At 46.6% G+C, this 21,692-nt stretch overlaps 1 protein-coding gene across 4 annotated transcripts in view; it reads left to right on the forward strand.

Annotated features, from left to right (window-relative positions):
* Positions 1–21,692, forward strand: part of LOC119969061 (interleukin-1 receptor accessory protein-like 1) — a 1,781,127-nt gene that overhangs the window by 821,136 nt on the left and 938,299 nt on the right. The window lies entirely within an intron of this gene.

Consider the following 21,692-nt stretch of genomic DNA (forward strand, 5'->3'; position numbering starts at 1 on the left):
TCATCATTTTCTGTTTATTTCCGATTTCCTCTCAGCATTTTACTTTCACCTAGTTATCAGGTGCCTTATTGGCGGCACTCAGGGGACACTAAAGAGCTGGACTGATTGCTGCTTTCCAGAGTGATAAAAAGATCTATCAATATCCTTGTGGTCTGCTGGTCTTGAGTTCTGGTTCCAAAGTGATACGAGTCAGTATGTGGATAAATTAAATAGCCTCAGTTGAATCTTGGAAGTTCTGTGAAGATTGCCATAATAAGGCTGACTCTTCAGACATCTATTGAGGCAATGGTAGCTGCCACTCAGTAAATCACCACTAACTGGAAACTTCACAGTCCTTGGTACCTGTTTCCAAGAAGCTTGTTGCCATGGATATTTCCTGAGTTGCCACACTGCCCAAAATGGTTTTGACATCGTTGACAAATTTCTACATACGTCTGGAAGCTGCGCTCATTGTCTGCAAATGGAATTTATGTGCTCTCATTATTACTCCATACTTAGATCATAAGCATACCTGCAATTCGGTTTACAAATTGCTGCCTCCAACATCGGTGGTTTTGTGCTGTTGAATTTTTACAGCTCTTGTTTGCAGTTTTGGCACATACTGCCCATGAGAGGTCTACTCGGTCACTCTCTAGGCCAGCACACATTGTAGCAGCCTTGTCACTCTACTGGGTCCCACCAGAATATCCTTGTAGTTGCTATCTTGAATCGATCTCTGAGCCTGCACCCTATGCCCAAGAAAATTAGAATTGGAAAGGCCATTCATGTAACCTGCACACAACTGAATCAAGGACATGTTCCTTTCACTGCTTGATATCCAGCCTTAAGTTAATTAAGTGTTCAGCACTTTTAGGAGCCACATAGAAGATTTAAAATAACTTAAAAACTCATGCATTGTTGGACCCAAATTTCCACAGATTAATGAGGTGAATGCCAGATTTATGCAGGTGCCTGGGCCGACCTGTCAAAGAATCCAATGCATGTGGTTGCGGAGCAGGATCGGGGTAAAAATCTGGATTTTAGTTCCACTACTGACCCCTTTCTGTTGCCTGGAAGGAATTAAGTTCCCACCTACAAAATTAATGGCATGAAAGAAAAGCTAAATTTGACTTTTTCAATCACAATGTCTCATTGGCCTGATTAAATATGGCATTAAACAGCACATCGTGACTCAATGAACAACACCACAAGAGATCCTTCAGTATAAAAATAATTGTATTAGCTAGTAATTCAAAATGATTCATATGTATTGAAAAACAAAGGAAAATTAAGCAAAATTAATTTTTTGGGATCATGCGTCATTGCTTTTCGTGAGTCAAAGTTTATTTTCTTTACAGTTTGAAAAAAAGGTTGTTTTGTATGACAATTTGGATGGGTTACTGGGAGAACTTGGGGAAATTGGCATGATGCATTAATTCTCTTGTTCTTCTTTCGAGGCAGGCCCATCATCTGCCGTGTTTGGTAGGGTGTGGGTAGGTATGCAGGGGTCTGTTAAAACTGATCTGCACCAGGAAGACTGCAGCAAAAAGAGCAAGGTACCACAGAAGATCTGAGTTTTCAATGGGTTGCCGGCTTGGGACTTCCACTTCTTACAGTTTCTCTCTGATATGTGTTGCTTTCACAGGAGGTCACAGCTGCGCCAGGAACAATGATCCTGGGTGAGCTTCTCCCAGTTTTCAAATATATACTGATGGGTTCAATGCAAATTTTTCCAAAGCACGTGAAAATTCTGGCCACTTACTTCCAGGTCTAAAAAGACAAAATGACTATGTACATGTACATAAGATGTAGGAGCAGAAGTAGGTATTTGTCCCAATGAGTCTGCATCATTCAATGAAGTCATGACTGATCTGATATGCTGGTTGTCAGCTTCACCTTCCTGCCTTATCCCCAAGACCCTCAGCAACCTAGCCTCCACAGCTCTCTGCGGTAAATAATTCCACAAATTCACTACTATCTGAGAGAAAGCATTCCTCCTCATCTTTGTCTGAAAAGGAAGACACTGAACTCTGAGATTATGACGTTTTGTCCCAGACTCTCCCACAAGAGGAAACATCCTCTCAGCATATCTACCCTGTGAAGCCCCCCTGAGAATCCTATTTTTCTCAATAAAGTCACCCCTCATTCTTCTAAACTCCAATGAGTGCTCAACCTCTCCTCACCTCGTGAACCATCTCTGGGCTGCCTACAATGCCAGTGTATCGTTCCTTAGATAAGATGTCATGGTGGGATTTGAACCCATATCCCAAGAGCAATTCTGATTAACAGTCTAGTGACATTGCCGCTATGCCAATGCCTCCCCAGCTTGCAACCATCTTCTCTTTAGGAACCACAGATTGGCCTTTGCTAAAATATTGCTCAAGAATTCTCCCAATTTTGTCAGTTATTTAGAGGTTTCAAACAAAGATACCTTCGACAGTTAGAGAGGAATAAAGATCTGAGGAGCTTTATTATTATACATAGAACATAGAACATACTGTGCAGAAGGAAGCCATTCGGCCCATTGAGTTGGCACCGACCCACTTAAGCCCTCGCTTCCACCCAATCCCCATAACCCAATAACCCTTCCTAACCTTTTTGGTCACTATGGTCAATTTATCATGGCCAATCCATCTAACCTACACATCTTTGGACTGTGGGAGGAAACCGGAGCACCCAGAGGAAACCCAGGCAGACACGGGGAGAATGTGCAGACTCCGCACAGTGACCCAGCAGGGAATCCCCTGGCGCTATGAAGGCACAGTGCTAGCCACTTGTGCTACCGTATTATTATTTATTATTATTTCTTTTGGCTACATCTTCCTGCATTATCTGCATATTCCATGATTCCATTTGTATCCAAAAACTATCAGCCTCTTCCTTGAATATTTCCTATGCCTGAACATCCAGAGCTCATTTCAACAGAAAATTCTAAAGGTTCACAAGCATTTGAGTGAAGATATTTCTCCTCAGTCCTAAATGAAGGAGCTATTATTCCGAGGATATGATCCCTAGATTTGGTCTCTCCAGCTGGGGGAAGTATCCTTCCATCATCCACCGTGTCAAGCCACTGAAGGAATGGCACTAATTCTTGTGGTATCCTACTAGTTATAACCTGTTAATATGACCCCCAAATGACCCATTTATTCTTTATCTCCATTTCCTCTGTTAACGAAAATCGTTAATACATTAGCCCCAAACCATAAGTAATGACCAAGAAGAACCCTATCGAATGCTTTTTGAAAATCCAAAGACAACACATCCCTGGTTCCCCCTTATCTGCCATACCAGTTACTCAATAAACTACAACACATTTGTCAATTTGTGGGTTGATAGAGACAATGAATGACCAAATGAACCATGTATAATGCGGTTTGATTAGCTGAGTTGGCTAGTTCATGATGCAGAGTGATGGCAACAGTGCATATTCAATTCCCGTCCCTGCTGAGGTTATTCATGAAGGCCTTCTCAACCTTGCCCCTTCCCTGAGGTGCGCTAATCCTCAGGTTACATCATTAGCTACCAGCTCTCAAAGTGGAGAGCAGCCTATGATCTTCTGGGACTGTAGCAACATTTACATTTAATGGCAGAATGGAATATTTTCAATTGTGTGAGGGATCTTCAGAGGCTGTGGGATGTTCCTTAAGCTGCAAATTATTTAAGAGAAGTGAGGACGTTTTGAGTCATCCCAAGTATGTTGAACAGTGGGAAGTTATTTCAGTTACATTGGGGATGAATATTGGTGAACTGAAAAGGGAATCGCATAAATTGAAAGAAATTCATGTGATATCCTCAAAGAAGATGCAAGACAATTCAGAGAAGATGCTGAGACATTAAACAATGCTAAATGAAAAAGAAAATTATGTTCTAAATGTGTTTTATACAGCTTATGTCTTTTAATACAACATAGGAAACTATAGGAATAAAGTTCAATAATTCAGGCAGTCAAATTTGGTAAATTTGCAAGCTCTTGAATAGATAAAACGATCCTAATTACAGGTCTTTTGCAAAATAAAAAAAATTATTATTCGTGCAAATGTTGTGGGAATAGCATATGAATGCATAATGTGCTTGTCTGAAGTTCCTTTTTTGTTGTTTAGGAGATGATAAACCATTTATTTTAAGTAGGTGAAGGCTTCTGCTAGAATAGCTTACAGAGGAGTTTTCAAAGAACCATGTTAGCACAGGCACACAGTGTCATTTCAGGGTCCAGCAATTCACATTAATATTCACAGGTTTTATAATAGTAAAATACAATTTTTCATGGTCCAACTAATCTGTATAACTATTCAAAGCTTCCTTTTCAGCTTTGGTTTCATCCAGGGAGTTGGCTTAATTTGGTATGGGCGGTCAGCAAACTGGGTAATTGCCATTCAGGTAAAACTTAAAAGAGGGTTTCCACTAAAAGCTATGCACTTGCAGTAGGAGGGCGAACCTCTTTAGAAAAACTTAAATGAACTTCTCAGCCCAAAAGAATGGGAAGCAGCAATAACCTTCATTTATATAGCACCTTTAACACAGTATAACCATTGATCAAAACCTGAACTGGGGGCTAATACTGTGGCTACCCGGGCAGCTCAAGTCAAAGGTTAGGAATCCTAAGGTAAGTAACTCACCTCTTGACCTCCCCAAAAGCCTGTCCACCATCTACAAGGTGCAAGTAATAATAATGATAATCTTTATTAGTATCACAAGTAGGCTTACATTAACATTGCAATGAAGTTACTGTTAAAATCCCAGAGTCGCCACATTCTGACACCTGTTCGGGTACACTGAAAGATAATTCAGAATGCCCAATTCACCTAAGAAGCACGTCTTTTAGGGCTTATGTGAGGCAACTGGAGCAACCAGAGGAAACCCACACACACAGGGAGAATGTGCAGACTCCGCACCAACATTGACCCAAGCTGGGAATCAAACCTGGGTCCTTGGTGCTGTGAAGCAACAGTGCTATGGGGCTGGTTTAGCACAGTGGGCTGAACAGCTGACTTGTAATGCAAAACAAGTAATGCAAGAAGAGGAGGAATTCACTCTTTCCAGGGCATACGCCCACGTGCCCTCCTCAATCTCCTCACCCAGCACGGGTTCAATTCCCGTACCGGCCTCCCCGAACAGGCGCCCGAATTTGGTGACTGGGGGCTTTGCACAGTAACTTCACTGAAGCCTACTTGTGACAATAAGCGATTATTATTATTTTTTTTAAAAATAATTTTTATTGAGATTTTCAAAAAATATCAAAAACAGAAAATAACAACAAGAAAACAGTATTAACAACAAAAAAAAGAGAAAAAAACACAATAACCCCCAAAACCAAACCCCCCCCCCCCCCCCAGCAACTACAAAAAGAAGAAATAGGTAAGCACCCGGCATATTCAATACACACATGTACACATTTCTCCCTTCCCCTGAAACAAACCCCCCCCCCCCCCTCCCATCCCTCCCTCCCCCCTCCCCCCCCACCCCGGGTTGCTGCTGCTGCCGTCCTATTTTCCTACTGTTCTGCCAGGAAGTCAAGGAAAGGCTGCCACCGCCTAAGAAACACCTGTACCGATCCCCTCAGGGCAAATTTCACCCTCTCCAATTTGATGAACCCCGCCATATCATTGGTCCAGGCCTGGGGGTCCAGGCTTGGGGGCCTCGCATCCTTCTATTGAAGCAAAATCCTCCGCCGGGCTACTAGGGATGCAAAGGCCAGAACACCGGCCTCTTTCACCTCCTGCACTCCCGGCTCCACTGCAACCCCAAAAATTGCGAGTCCCCAGACTGGCTTGACCCTGGATCCTACCACCCTCGACACCGTCCTTGCTACCCCCTTCCAAAATTCCCCCAGCACTGGGCATGCCCAGAACATATGGGCATGATTCGCTGGGCTCCCCGAGGACCTAGCACACCTGTCTTCGCCCCCGAAAAACCTACTCATCCTCGTCCCGGTCATGTGGGCCCTATGTAGCACCTTGAACTGTACGACGCATTGCCTCGCACAAGAAGAGGAGGAATTCACTCTTTCCAGGGCATACGCCCACGTGCCCTCCTCAATCTCCTCACCCAGCTCCTCTTCCCATTTACCCTTCAGCTCTTCCACCGAGGCCTCATCTACTTCCTGCATGACGTGGTACACGTCCGAAATCCTCCCTCCTCCAACCCACACCCCTGAGAGCACCCTGTCCCGTACCCCACATGGGGGCAGCGGGAACCTCTCCACCTGCCGCCTGGTAAACGCCCTAACCTGCATGTACCTAAAGATGTTCCCCGGGGGGAGGCCAAACTTCCCCTCTAACTCACCCAGGCTCGCAAACCTCCCATCCACAAACAGGTCCCTCAACCTCCTAATACCTACCCTGTGCCAGCCAAGAAACCCGCCATCGATGCTCCCTGGAACAAACCGGTGGTTTCCCCGTATCGGGGACTCCATCGAGCCCCCCACCTCCCCCCTATGCCGTCTCCATTTCCCGCAGATTTTGAGGGTAGCCGCCACCACTGGGCTCGTGGTATACCTCGTTGGAGGGAGCGGCAACGGCGCCGTTACCAGCACCTCCAGGCTCGTGTCCACACAGGACGCCATCTCCATCCTCTTCCATGCTGCCCCTGCCCCGTCCATTACCCACCTACGCACCATCGCTGCGTTGGCAGCCCAATAGTACCCACAGAGGTTGGGCAATGCCAGCCCCCCCCTATCCTTGCCCCGCTCCAAAAACACCCTTCTCACCCTCGGAGTCCCATGCGCCCATACAAATCCCGTAATACTCCTGTTGACCCTCTTAAAAAAGGCCTTCGGGATAAGGATGGGGAGGCACTGGAACAGGAACTAAAACCTCGGGAGCGCCGTCATCTTGACTGACTGCACCCTGCCCGCCAGTGACAGCGGCAACATGTCCCATCTTTTAAACTCCTCCTCCATTTGCTCCACCAGCCTAGTGAGGTTAAGTTTGTGTAGGGCCCCCCAGCTCCTAGCCACCTGGACTCCCAGGTACCTAAAGCTCCTCCCTGCCCTTTTCAGTGGGAGCCTACCAATCCACTCCTCCTGATACCCCAGGTGCACGACGAACAGCTCACTCTTACCCAGGTTGAGCTTGTACCCTGAAAAGCCCCCAAACTCCCTAAGAATCTTCATCACCTCCGGCATTCCCCCCACTGGGTCCGCCACATATAGCAACAAGTCATCTGCGTAAAGTGATACTCGGTGCTCCTCCCCACCCCGCACCAGACCCCTCCACTTCCTCGACTCCCTCAACGCCATGGCCAGGGGCTCAATTGCCAACGCAAAGAGCAAGGGGGACAGGGGACACCCCTGTCTCGTCCCCCGGTACAACCGAAAGTACTCCGATCTCCTCCTATTCGTTGCTACGCTCGCCATCGGGGCCTCATATAACAGCCTCACCCAACTGACAAACCCCTCCCCGAACCCAAACCTTTCCAGCACCTCCCACAAGTACCCCCACTCAACCCTATCAAAGGCTTTCTCCGCGTCTAATGCTACCACTATCTCCGCCTCCCCTTCTACCGCCGGCATCATTATAACATTCAGAAGCCTACGTATATTGGTGTTCAGCTGCCTTCCCTTCACAAACCCCGTCTGGTCCTCATGAATGACCCCAGGCACACAGTCCTCTATCCTTCTGGCCAAGATCTTCGCCAACAGCTTGGCATCCACATTTAACAGCGAGATCTGCCTATATGATCCACACTGCAGGGGGTCCTTGTCCCGTTTAAGGATCAAGGAAATCAGCGCCCGTGACATAGTCGGGGGCAAAGCCCCCCCTCCCTTGCCTCGTTAAAGGTCCTAACTAACAGGGGGCCCAGCAGGTGTGCGTACATTTTATAAAATCCGACCGGGAACCCATCCGGCCCCGGCGCCTTCCCCGACTGCATGCTGCCTATCCCAGTAACCAGTCCTCCAGCTCAATCGGCGCCCCCAGCCCCTCCACCTGCCCCTCCTCCACCTTCAGAAATCTCAGCCTGTCCAAAAAGTGCCCCATTCCCACCCCCCCCCACCCCCCTCCACCGGGGGCTCGGACCGGTACAATTCCCCATAAAAGTCCCCGAAGACCCCATTAATGTCCACCCCCCTTCGCACCACATTTCCCCACATTTCCACCCCTTTCCTTCACTCCACCAATCTCCCTGGCCGTGTCCCGCTTACGGAGTTGATGCGCCAGCATCCTACTCGCCTTCTCCCCATATTCGTACACCGCTCCCTGTGCCTTCCTCCACTGAGCTTCCGCCTTTCTGGTGGTCAGTAAGTCGAACTTGGCCTGAAGGTTACGCCGCTCCCTCAGCAATCCCTCCTCCGGACCCTCCCCGTATCTCCTGTCCACCCTCACCATCTCCCCCAGCAAACTCTCCCTCTCTCTTTGCTCTCCCCTCTCCCTATGGGCTCGGAGATGGGAATCAACTCCCCTCTAATCACCGCCTTCAATGCCTCCCAAACCGTCCCCACTCGGACCTCCCCATTATCATTGGCCTCTGAGTACCTCTTGATACACCCCCGAACCTGCCCGCCCACCTCCTCATCCGCCAGCAGCCCCACCTCCAGGCGCCAGAGCGGGCGCTGGTCCCTCTCCTCCCCCAACTCAAGGTCCACCCAGTGCGGGGCATGATCCGAAATGACTATGGCCGAATACTCGGCATCCTCCACCCTCAAAATCAGCCCCCTGCTCAGAACAAAAAAATCGATCCGGGCATAGGCTTTATGCACATGGGAGAAAAATGAATACTCGCTGGCCCTCGGCCTCGCGAACCTCCAAGGATCCACCCTTCCCATCTGGTCCATAAACCCCCTCCACACCTTAGCCACCGCGGGTCTCCTGCCCGTCCTGGACATGGATCTATCCAATGGGGGATCCAGCACTGTATTAAAGTCCCCCCCAATACCAGGCCCCCCGTCTCCAGATCCCGAATGCGGCCCAACATGCGCCGCATAAAACCCGCATCGTCCCAGTTTGGGGCATAGACATTCACCAGCACCACCCGCTCCCCTTGCAACTTGCCACTCACCATCTCCTGCCACTGTCAGCCACCACCTTTGACGCCTCAAACGACACCCTTTTTCCCACCAGAATCGCCACCCCCCGAATTTTTGCAACCAGCCCCGAATGAAACACTTGGCCTACCCAGCCCTTCCTCAGTCTAACCTGGTCCGCCACCTTCAGGTGTGCCTCCTGGAGCATAGGCACGTCCGCCTTCAGCCCCTTCAGGTGCGTAAACACCCGGGCCCGTTTGACCGGCTCATTCAGCCCCCTCACATTCCAAGTTAACAGCCGGATCAGAGGGCTCCCTGCCCCCCTCCCCTGCCGACTAGCCATAACCCATCCCCTGCCCGCCCCAGGCCACCGCCCCCCGCTCGGCCCGTTCCCCACGGTGGCAAACCCCCACCCCGGCTCCCCCTGCATACTCCAGCTCCTTCCTGGCCATTTCAGCAGCTACCCGGTACCCCTACCCCCCCCCCCCCCCTCCCCACCAGGCTGGGACCCCTCCCAGCTGCGTTACTCCCTCCATAGCACTCCCGTGAGTCAGCTAACTTCTGCTGACCCCGGCGGCTCCCGCCACATCTCCGACTCCTCCCAACGTGGGGCTACTTCTCCTCCCCCATACCCATCAGCAGACCCTCCTCTTCCCCCTCCCGCTCTCACGCGGGAAGAAAGCCCGCGCTTCTCAGCTCCGACCCCGCCCCCATCGACCCTCAGCACGAAACAAAAAAAAAGTCTGCGCTTTCCCCCTGCCCGACCCCGCTTCCTCGAGGGTAGCCCCCCTTGTCGGCCCCCACCACCAGCTCCCCACACTCCAAGTCTACCCCCCAACTCGAGCCCATCCACCGAACCCACGCAAAAAAGACAGCGCCCCACCCGCCCTAGAAACAACACATAACCAGCTTAAAACAGCATGAAACAGAGAACCCCCCTCCACCAAACGTTAACACAGTTATTTACAAACCCCTGACCCTCAGTTAGAGTCCAACTTCTCGGCCTGCACAAAGGCACACGCCTCCTCCGGGGACTTAAAGTAAAAGTGCCGGTCCTTGTAGGTGACCCACAGACGCGCCGGCTATAACATGCCAAACTTCACACTCTTTCTGTGGAGCACCGCCTTTGTCCGGTTGTACCCGGCCCTCCGCTTAGCCACCTCCGCACTCCAGTCCTGGTAGATCCGCACTACCGTGTTCTCCCACTTGCTACTCCGCTCCTTCTTGGCCCACCTAAGCACGCACTCTCGGTCAACGAACCGGTGGAACCGCACCAGCACCGCCCGTGGCGGCTCATTCGGCTTGGGCTTCCTGGCCAGTATTCTGTGGGCCCCCTCCAGCTCCAGGGGCCCCTGAAAGGACCCAGCTCCCATCAGCGAGTTCAGTAAGACGACCACATAGGCCCCCAGGTCTGACCCCTCCAGCCCCTCCGTGAGGCCCAGGATCCGCAAATGTTTCCGCCTCGACTGGTTCTCCATCTCCTCGAACCACTCCTGCCACTTCTTATGGAGCGCCTCATGCATCACCACCTTTACTGCGAGGTCCGCGGCCTCATCCTCTCTTTCGGAGGCTTGTTGTCGGAGCTCCCGGATCTCCACCCCCTGGGCTGTCTGCGTCACCAGCAGCTTGTCCGTAGTAGCCTTCAGCGAGTCTAGCAGCTCCACTTTTAGCTCCCGAAAACAGCACTGGAGAGTCTCCTGCTGCTCCTGCGCCCACAGCCTCCATTCCTCGAGGCCTCTGCTGGCCGCCATCTTGTTTTTCTACCCCCGCTTTTTCTTAGGTGTTGCCACCGCTATTTTGCTGGCCCCACTCCTGGTCCAGGCCATAGAACACAGGGGATCTGCTGCTGACACCTTCCCACATCGGGAACCATCGATCAAGTACCGCTGGGGGCCCAGAAAAGAGCCCAAAAGTCCATTCCTGGCGGTAGCTGCCGAACGTGCGGCTTAGCTCCGCATAGCCGCAACCGGAAGTTCGCGATTATTATTATTAACCATTGCGTTACCGTATCGCCCTAGTCAGGAATGTAAGGGGCTGGTTTAGCTCACAGGGGCTGGTTTAGCTCACTGTGCTAAATCACTGGCTTTTAAAGCAGACCAAGCAGGCCAGCAGCACGGTTCGATTCCCGTACCAGCCTCCCTGGACAGGCGCCGGAATGTGGCGACTAGGAGCTTTTCACAGTAACTTCATTGAAGCCTACTCGTGACAATAAGCGATTTTCATTTTCATTTTTCATTTTCATAATGGAAACTCAGGAGTGTCAGAAGTCAGGTGTGTAATGGAATACTCTCCACTTGCCTGGATGAGTGCAGCTCCAACAACACTAAAAAGCTCAACATCATCCAGGACAAAGCAGCCCATTGATTGCTCCTCCTTCCACAAACATTCAAACCCTCCACCACCGACGAACAGTGGCAGCCGTGTGTACCATCTACAGGATCCACTGCAGTAATTCACCAACGTTCCTTAGACAGCAACTTTCAAACCCAAACCCACTCCACCTAGAAGGACAAGAGCAGCAGAGGCCTGGGAACCCCACGACCCTGGAGGTTCCCCTCCAAGGCACTCACCACCCTGGATTGGAAATATATCACTGTTCCTTCACTGTCACTGGGGCAAAATCCTGGAATTCCCTCCCTACCCTAATAGTACCTACACCTCAGGGACTGCAGTGTTTTAAGAAGGCCACCACCTTCACTTCTGAAGGGCAACTAGGGATGGGCAATAAATGCTGGCCGAACCAGCGATGTTTCCATCCCATAAATTAATCTCAAGGCGTCTCATGGGAGTGCCATCAAATAAAGTTAACTACTCAGCCACATAAGGAGATGCTAGGGCAGTTGACTAAAAGGTTGGTCAATGAGTATAATTTTAATGAGTATACTAAAGGTGGAAGGAGAAGTAGAGAGATTTATGGAGCGAATTCCAGAGCTTAGGGATTTATCACTAAAGGGAAGGTCAATAATAGTTGCGATTAAAACTGGGAAAACTCAAGAAGCCAGAATTGGAAGAGTGCATGGATCTCAAGAGGGTTGCAAGATTGATGGAGGTTACATATGCAGGGTGGAATATGAGAGGTGGGAGTGGGGGTAAGAATTTGAAGCAAGGATGAGGATTTTAAAATCTAGGCATTGCAAAACTGTGAGCCAGTGCAAGCCAGCCAAAATACGTGATGATAACTTGGTCTGAGTTAGGATAACTTTGGATGAGTTTAAGATTATGGGGATTGCAAGATGGGAGATTTCCCAGGATTGAGTTGGAATAGTCAAGTCTAGAAGTAGCAAAGAAATGGATGAAGGTGAGTTGAAGTATTTGCAGAGTATACAATGTTATGGAACTGGAAGAGGAAGTCTGAATAATGGCACAGGGGTCATCTCAGGATCACCAAGGTGGCAAACTGTCGAGTGCAACCTGTGACAGTTGCCAAGGAGAGGAATGGAGTCAATAGAAATTGAGTTTTCAGCAGGAACTGAAGATAACAGTTTCAGTCTTCCCAATACTTGGAAGGAATTTTTGTTCACCTGGTACTGAGTGTCAGAAAAGCAGTCTGACAATTTAGAGACAGTGGAGGTGGCAAGAAAGGTGGTAGTGAAGTAGAGCTGGATGTCGTCAATTAATCTGATCCTGATCGTCTTAATCCTGATGTGTTTCCAGGTGATGTTGATGAAAAACAGCATATAGATGAGAAATGGGGGGGCAAGGTTAGATGCTTGGGGAATGGCAGAGAGAAACATCCATGAATGGGATGAAAAACCATTGCAGATAATTCTTCAGCTACAATTGGATGGACAAGAAGGTGGGTACACTCCCAGACTGTTGGACAATGGAGGAGAGGCATTGAAGGAAGAGAATGTACTTAACTGTGTCAAATGTTGCAGAAGAGGTGGGATCTTTTACCTTTGTCAAAGTTACATCGGGTGTCATTTGTGACTTTGGTAAGAGCTGTTTCGATATGATGGTGTGTGCTCAAATCTGATTCAAATGTGGAGTTCTGTGGGTCCAGATTAAGGAGACAACAGAAGTCGCTGGAATGTTGGAGAAGAAAGGGAGATAGGATGTTAGTTATCAATGTTTGTTTCTTTGAGGAGGGGGGTAACAAGAACAGGTTTTAAAGCAAAGGAGGACAATAACTAAGGATAGAGAACTATGAACACCATCAGCTGACATGGGAGCCAGGAGGCGAAGTTTAACAGTCAGCAGTTTTGTGGCCAGGAGGTGGCCTCATGGATAAGGTGAGCCTGGTGGGAGATGGGAGAGAAACACCAGAAATATCCAAATTCAAGGCTAATGCTGGGGAAATCCTGAGAGGAAGGCTGCAGTGGTTCGTTAGAGAAAGGGAGGGAAATAGCACCACGATTAATCAAATAGCCACTATCAAACTGACAAAGGAATGCATGAGCTTCTCACACTTATCATGATATTTTGCAGCTCACACTCATTGCAGCTGAGGATGTAGGAGGCAGGGGCCAAGGGTTAAGTAGAGAAATGAAGCTGGAGGTTATCATTGCATTTGAGGATGATCCTGATATAATGATCAATTTTATGAGAGCAGGGCCCAATGGTGCTTTGTGAGGTTCAGCCAGATATGGCAACGGATGGCTAAACCAGCTGTCAGCGATGTCTGTTCAAGTTTGCGTTCTTTGGACCTAAGCGGACAGGAATGAGTGTCATATTGACAGAATGACAAAATTGAGAGAGAGAAATGGTTTCATGGGGAACAGGGCTTCAAATGTGGATGTAGATGTATACCTTTTAGCGTGTAGTTGAGAGATTCCGAGCTGCAAAATATCATGATGTAAGGAGCGCAAAAAACTACAGTCGGGACTTTAGAAATGAAGTTGTAATTGGTGATAGAGTTTATTTTTCAGGAGCATACACAAGAAAGGAAAATATATGTCAGGCAAAAATTAAATGGAAGAAAATTACACAAAACTGCACAGAATATGCAGCACAGAAATGGGCCATCAGGCTGTGCTGATATTTATACTGTGCTCGAACCTCATTCCATCTTTATTTATCTAATTCTATCAGTATAACCCTCCATTCCCTTCTTGCTCATATGCTTATTTAGATTTCCCTTAAATATATCTACACAATTTACCTGAACCATTGCTGTGATAACAAGCTGCAAATTCTCAACACTCTCTGATTGAAATTTCTTCTGAATTTTCAACTTGATTTCCTGATGATTATCTTATATTGATGACCTGTAGCTTTGCCCTTCACTACAAGTGGAAACACTCCCTCTGTGCTCACTTTATCATAGCATTCCATAATTTTTAAAGATACAGGTAGGTCACCCTCAGCCTTTTTTCCCCCAAGAGAAAAGAGTCTCATGTTCATTCTTTTCGAATAACTTTACATTTCTGGTATCATCCTTGTAAACATATTTTGCACTGTCTTCAGTGTCTCTACATCAATCAATATGGGAGAAAAAGCTAAGACTGTGCTGGACAACACATGAACCTTTGTTTTCTCAATGGATGTGCTGGATATTGGGTGTGATAGGAGGATTGCCTTGTTTAAGACATGCACAGTGTGCTCCACATATGACAGCATGGCAACATGCTTGAATGGCCAAGAGCCATAAAGTTAATGCCTGAAATAACCTTCACAACCACGTTTGTCATAGAACTCAGTCAGATTGCTGCATGTAGCAGAACATTGCTCCTGTTTGCGGATTTGAGGTCTATGTGTACATAACTCCTCAAATAAATCCAGATAAACGTACTGTTTTACCTCAATGGTCTCTATATTTACTTTGGACATTTTTGGTGTCTCTTTTTCAAATTGTCCTCTAAGGTGAGTCACATGTGGAAGAGGCTACTTTCATTCATCCAGATACCACAGTAAAATTAGTAGGGTGACCACATAATGATCACTTCTGTTAGCACACCATCAATGGATATCCTTGTCTTCATAAATTAGCCAAATCACTCTATATTTAATGCTGATTCAAGCTTTAAATACCAAACAAATGTAAAGAAAAGAACAAAAATAAAGTAGCAGTGACATGATATTGAGCATTTGTACCATAATTGTTGCCACTTTAAGTAATAAAGAAAAGTTCTCAGCTATTGTGATGAACTAATATATAGTTCTTGCACATAGGTTCAGTTCTGTTGCTGACCAACCAGCTGGTTAGTTTTGTTTAAAGCCTTCAGGCAGATAAACAGTCAGGACTGAATGAATTTAAATAAATAAGTTAAATTGAAAAATGGTTGCCAATCTAAATTATATTTGAACAAATAGTACAAGATGTTTGTATTTCAATTGAACAGCTTGGCTTCTGCTTTGTGCACCTGTCAGTCTAACAACTAGTTATTTGGCAATAAATGCATCAAAAAAATGAGCTGGAATATTCTTCTGTGAGTGAAGATTTAACCTTTGATATACTGAATTAAAGACATGACCATCAAGTTAAATCTTCGGCAAAGCTTCCTTTTTATCACTTGCATCTTGGGGTTGTTGTATTTGCTGTTAAGTGGGTAACCGTGGATGGCCACCTTCCTCCTGTGGTGCCATACCACCAGCCTGGCATCCTTCTGTTGCAGATCCATAATTTCTTCCAGAAAGCACAGCTAAAGGTGGATTTGATTAAACTCATTGTGCCACTATTGTGAATGGAACAGAAACCATTGGCACAAACATTCAACACCAAAGAAAACAACAACTTACATTTATTAGAGAGTGTCAAGAAGGGTTTTAAAGGAGGGGAGGGAGGTGAAACGATACAAGGGTTGAGGAAATAAATTCTCGAGTGTGTGCTTGGCAGTTCAAGACAGACACAAAATAAATATCCTCCTACAATTCATACAAATGTACCAAAAAGTGTTTAACAGCTAAATAATTACATAAAATTTCCGACACAAACAAGTAGCCGATTTGGTAGCGCAGAACTTGAGTGTTGCAAAAATAGAAACATGGACTGGAATGTTCAGTGGTTCCAGCCAGTGACATCTTCCAGTCCCGTCGGCAGCGAACCCCCAGCACGGGTTCCCTGGGGCTGGTGGGTGCATGCAAAGAAAATTCTATTGACAGTGGTGGCAAAAGAAGATTCCGCCACCAGCACGTTCTGCACGTTCTCCCTTTGTCTGCGTGGGTTTCCTCCGGGTGTTCCGGTCCCAAAAGACGTGCTGTTAGGTAATTTGGACATTCTGAATTCTCCCTCTGAGTACCCGAACATGCGCCGGAATTAGGCAACCAGGGGCTTTTCACAGTAACTTCATTGCACAAAGGGACTTGGGAGTCCTTGTTCACGATTCTCCTCAGGTTAATGTGTAGGTTCAGTCAGTAGTTAGGAAGACAAATATAATGTTAGCATTCATGTCAAGAGGGCTAGAATACAAGACCAGGGCCAGGATTCTCCCCGACCCAGCGGGGCGGGGGGGTCCCGGCTTGTTGGAGTGGCGTGAACCACTCCGGCTTCAGGCCGCCCCAAATGTGTGGAAGTCTCCGCACCTTTAGGGGCCAAGCCCTCACATTGAGGGGCTAGGCCCGCGCCTGAGTGGTTCCCGCTCCGCTGGCTGGTGTGAACGGCCTGCCATTCCAGCCATGGCCAAAAGGACTTCGCCAGCCGGCATGAGTCCGCGCATCCGCCGGAGTTTCAGCGGCTGCTGACGTCATACCGGCGCATGCGCAAGGGAGGGGGTCTCTTCCGCCTCCGCCATGGTGAAGACCATGGCAAAGGCGGAAGAAAAAGAGTACGCCCACGGCACAGGCCTGCCCACCAATCGGTGGGCCCTGATCGCGGGCCAGGACACCGTGGGGGCAACCCCCGGGGTCAGATCACCCCGCGCACCCCCCCCCCCCCAAGACCCTGGCGCCTGCCCACGCCGCCAATCCCCCCGGTCAGGTAGATGGTCTAATCCACGCCGGTGGGAGAGGCTTGTCAGCGGCGGGACTTCGGCCCATCGCGGGCCGGAGAATCGCCGCAGGGGGCCCGCCAACCGGCGCGGCGCGATTCCCGCCTCCACCGAATCCCGGATGGCGGAGAATTCGGGACACGGCGGGGGCGGGATTGACGCCGGCCCCGTGCGATTCTCCGACCTGGCGGTGGGTCATTGAATCCCACCCCGGGGTGTACTTAAGAGGCTGCATAAGGCTCTGGTCAGACCGCATTTGGAATATTCTGAGCAGTTTTGGGCCACGTATCTAACCCCGTGCTGGCCTTGGAAAGGATCCAGAGAAGGTTCACAAGAATGATCCTTAGAATGAACAGCTTCTCGTATGATGAACGGTTGAGGACCCTGGGTCTGTACTCATTGGAGTTTAGAAGGATGAAGGGGGATCTTGTTGAAACTTACAGGATGCTGCGAGGCCTGGATAGAGTGGACGTGGAGAGGGTGTTTCCAATTGTAGGAAAAAACAGAACCAGAAGACACCATCTCAGACTAAAGGAACAATCCTTTAAAACAGAGATGAGGAGATATTTCTTCAGCCAGAGGGTGGTACAGCACAATTCTTTGCCACAGAAGGCTGTGGAGGCCAATTCACTGAGTGTCTTTAAGACAGAGATAGATAGGTTCTCGATTAATAAGGGGATCAGAGGTTATGGGGAGAAGGCAGGAGAATGGGGATGAGAAAAGTATCAGCTTTGATTGAATGGCGGAGCAGACGTGATGGGCCAAGTGCCTAATTCTGCTTCTATGTCTTAATGTAAGTCTGCTTGTGACAATAAATATTATTATTATTATTATTATATCGGCCTGGCCCCGCTGCTGCAAAACATGCCGTGGGAGAAGCGGAAAATCCCGTCCATGCTGATGAAGCTATTCACCTTGGACTCATTAGAACAGTTGGCAAGAATACCAATAGTAAAGGGAACAACAATTTATACTGTAAGAGAAGAGAGTACTGATTAGGTGGTAAGTGGACTAAGTCTGGTAGAGGCGTTGACATGGAGAATACGCCAGGAAGGGGTCAACTGCTCAGCTTTTGGTCAAATCAAACCAGACATATCCACTCTGATTCGTCAAGACATTATCATGGGGCATGATAAAAGCAAATTACTGTGGCTGCTGGAATCTGAAACCAAAACTGAAAATGCTGGAAAATCTCAGCAGTTCTGGCAGCATCTGTAAGGAGAGAAAGGAGCTAACATTTTGAGTCCAGATGACCCTTTGTCAAAGCCATCATGGGGCATAAATCAGGACTTACCCCCAAGCTTTTATTTAGTTGAAAAAGGTGCAATGCGTGAACATGCCCATTCTGTCTGCAGAAGAAAGGACCCTGTGTGTGAAGATGTGTTGCTCCTAGCATGGAGAAGTCATCCACACTGCGAGCCCAACTGATAATCTTAAATCAGTGTTCAGTATAACTCTTAGCACAATCAGGATTGTTTCGCAAGTGCTGTCCAGTTGCAGAGTCAAAACTAATGATTTGAGTTCTGCAAGCACAGGTTGGTTGGATGCGGTCAGTATTTTGACCATTGCGAACAGCTGAAGGAATGTGCTGTTGATATGATTCACCAGTTGTTGAGATAAATGGACTTGACCAATCCTGATGAGAGCAAGAAAAATTTCAACTACATGTCTCTTTTTACAGTAATACAAAAATAAGCATTGAAGACCAACTGCTAGATTCCAGCGTTAATGTTCCACGCAAACCTTCTATCAGAATAACCTTCCATTCCTTTCTACCTCCTGTTTGTCCTAGCTTTTCCCAAGAATCCAACTTCGTTATTCACCTCAACTATTATTTGTTGTCAGAGCCATTTTAGCCACTTAAGACAGTTTAATGGTCTCTCGCAACTCCCAAAAGCCACTTTCTGCAAACAGTAGCAAGTTTGATGCTTTTGTTCTCACTTTCATGGATCCACCAGCAAACTAATGGGCATTCCTGGCACCATTGATAAACTTCCCTGACTATTGGATATTTGCTAAATGGTTGCAGATCTGGCATAACGAGAAACTCCATTTTCCAATAGATTATACCCTTTTTTTAGGAGCAGCCAATCATAAGAATCATCTGGCTGTGGATGAAGGCAAGGAACAAATTTGTATACATTCCTGACTGATTTAGAGCAATATGGAAGCACATGTATCAGTTTTTAACAAATCTTTTGGGCTTCAAGTGTCTCCATTCATAGATTGTGAGCATTGTCATTCCTAATATTGACTTTTTCTGAATACCTGGCAGGGTGCTATGCTCAAAAGGAACACAGGTCAGAGAATTACCACTGCAGAGTTGTAGGGCAATGTCTGACCTTTGCTCTCTGAGTGTGTCTAACAGTTGGGTGCCACAGGATTGACACATTTACTGGCTAATACTTTATTTAATCACATCTTTTAGCATCTTGGTTTCAAAGATATCAATCAAATACTCAGACAATTTAACACAGTTATAACAAAAGACATGTTGGGTAATGTGGGTGAGAGTTGACGTAAGTTTCAATTGTTCTCGGAAATCGATTACTGCATTCCTTAGTCAAGAGAACCCAAGAGATGGCACTAAGTAGAATGCTATTTTGCTACTGTTTCTGGATGGAGCCTGCTGAAAGCTACGGTTTCTGCCACAACCTTGACAGCCAAGTTGATACTACAAAGATCAGTAATTGTTCGTACCAATCCAACCTTTACAGAGTTCTTTTTTTTTTAATTTCTCTGGGAGCTGGCCTTTGTCTGCAGGGCTGAATGATCATGGAGTTCCATTCACAATGTTTTTCTGAAGTTTCTGCTGGTCGTCTGCCAGCATTATGGCCAAGAAGCGTGCTTAAATGGAGTTTATCATCTTACTCTGCAGCTTCCAGCTAAGGCCAGCTCATCATTCTGCATGGCACGTAGCAATGGGATAATGTGTAAGTAATAACTGACTGTGTCCCAGCCAAGGTTTGCTGTGTGGACCCATTGCTGAAGAATACAACTGCCATTGCTAGCAACAGTAATGTTGCACTGCTAGCATTACTCTTAAAGCTAGAGTGGAAAGCAAATGACAGGATATTTGGTGCTGAGTAATACGTTGTAGTGCCCCGTGCCCTCCAGCAGCATCTGTTTTTAAAAGGCAACATTATACTATCCGACTATCTCAATGTATGAAAAATGACCATGCAATTTAACATTTAGACAAAAGATCCAGGCCCTAACCATAATAGCCATGTATGTCTTCATGGTGCACATTTATAAAGAGCTCATGACCTATATTTAAGTACAGGTCTTTTATATCATTTTTCATCAACTTCCTTTTTGGGGTCAGATTCACACTAAAGAGCTCCTTTGTAACTGCTTCCATGTAAGGCCAAGAGACTGAAGACGATCATCTATGGCCATAAATAGCATCTTTTGTTTCAAAATCCAATTCATTTTACTGACTTTCCAGGACACTAAACTAAGATCTCTCACTCCGTTATGTTCCCAAATGCATGATTTGTCAAGTGGCATAACTTGCTGCAGCCGTATTGGTGACCTTAAATTATATTGTGTTGCGTTTGGGAATAAAATGCATGGTTTCTGCTGTCCATGACCTTGAAATTTTGCAGCCTGCCTGATCATATTGGAACAGATGGTACCTAATTTGAAATAGCAGATATCAAATAGAAGTGAAGCACTGAATTTAATTGACTAATAACCAAATCAAAATGTATGGGAAAAAGATGAGTTTAAAATGTTGTGAAGGAATATTTTGATGAAGTGCTCAATGGTAGATGATACGGAAGTTTCATATTCCTTTAAAGATTTGAATCTGTTTTGCAAATTTAAAAAAAATTCAAGACTCACATTTCTGTTCTAAAGAAAAATCTTATTTTAAATTCTTCCCTTTCTTTAGTTTCTTGACAACTAACACCTGGCATGTTCCCATCCACTCTGCAAATGATTGGCTGTCACCTGGTTTTGAACCACTATCCAATACTAATTCAACCCCTATTACCTTTTTTAATTTGTTTCAGTAGACTAAAATAGTTGGATGTGAATAAATTACCTGACGGTGGGCGTTAGGAATCTACAATTGTTTGGTATCTTGACGAAAGTAAACGTGATTCACCAATCACATGGATGTTAAAATATAGTCCTGCATTGTGGCAGGAAGGCATTCCATGAAAGAAGAGAAAGAAATACTTGCTTTTATACAGTGCATTTCAGTATATCCCAAAACACTTTACCGTCAGTGAAGTTCTTTTGAAGTGCAGTTATTGTTCTAATGTAGGAAACAGCAGCCAGTTTGCACACATAGAGGCCCAGCAAACAGCAGTGTGATAATGTGATCTTGACTGAAGAAAAATATTGGCCAAGATAGCAGGTAGAATTCTTGTGCTGTTCTTCATGTTATGGGCCAGGGTTTAGAAAACTCCAAAGGATATCATGGAGTTCACCTGATCTACAACTGTTTATTGATTTTGGTTACAATGAGCACAGGGCCTCTCTTTCAGGTGTTATTCAATCGAGGTCTAAGTACTTTTAATCAAAAACAAAATTTATTCTATGACTTTAGTTAATATTTTTATAAACACACAAGGTAAAGGGGGGGGGGGGGGGTTCAGTGATGATACCTTTTAAAACTCAATAGCTAGGATGTCACTGGAGTAGTTTTACATAAGAAACTTTATTAAGGATTGAGATGAATTATAGGAAGGGTACTGAGTAATCATTATTAACCATTAAACATGTATTTTTAGGACATAGCAGTAATAAGTAATCAAATGAGATTTAGGATAGCTAACTTGACCAAAAGGACGTCACTTCTGATATTTTGTCTTTGTGAAACAATCCAGGATGTTGGTTTTGCTGTCCTGCTTCTCACAGACAATGGATAGAGAAGC

The sequence above is a fragment of the Scyliorhinus canicula genome, chromosome 7 (genome assembly GCF_902713615.1).
Source record: "Scyliorhinus canicula chromosome 7, sScyCan1.1, whole genome shotgun sequence".
Classification (NCBI taxonomy): domain Eukaryota; kingdom Metazoa; phylum Chordata; class Chondrichthyes; order Carcharhiniformes; family Scyliorhinidae; genus Scyliorhinus; species Scyliorhinus canicula.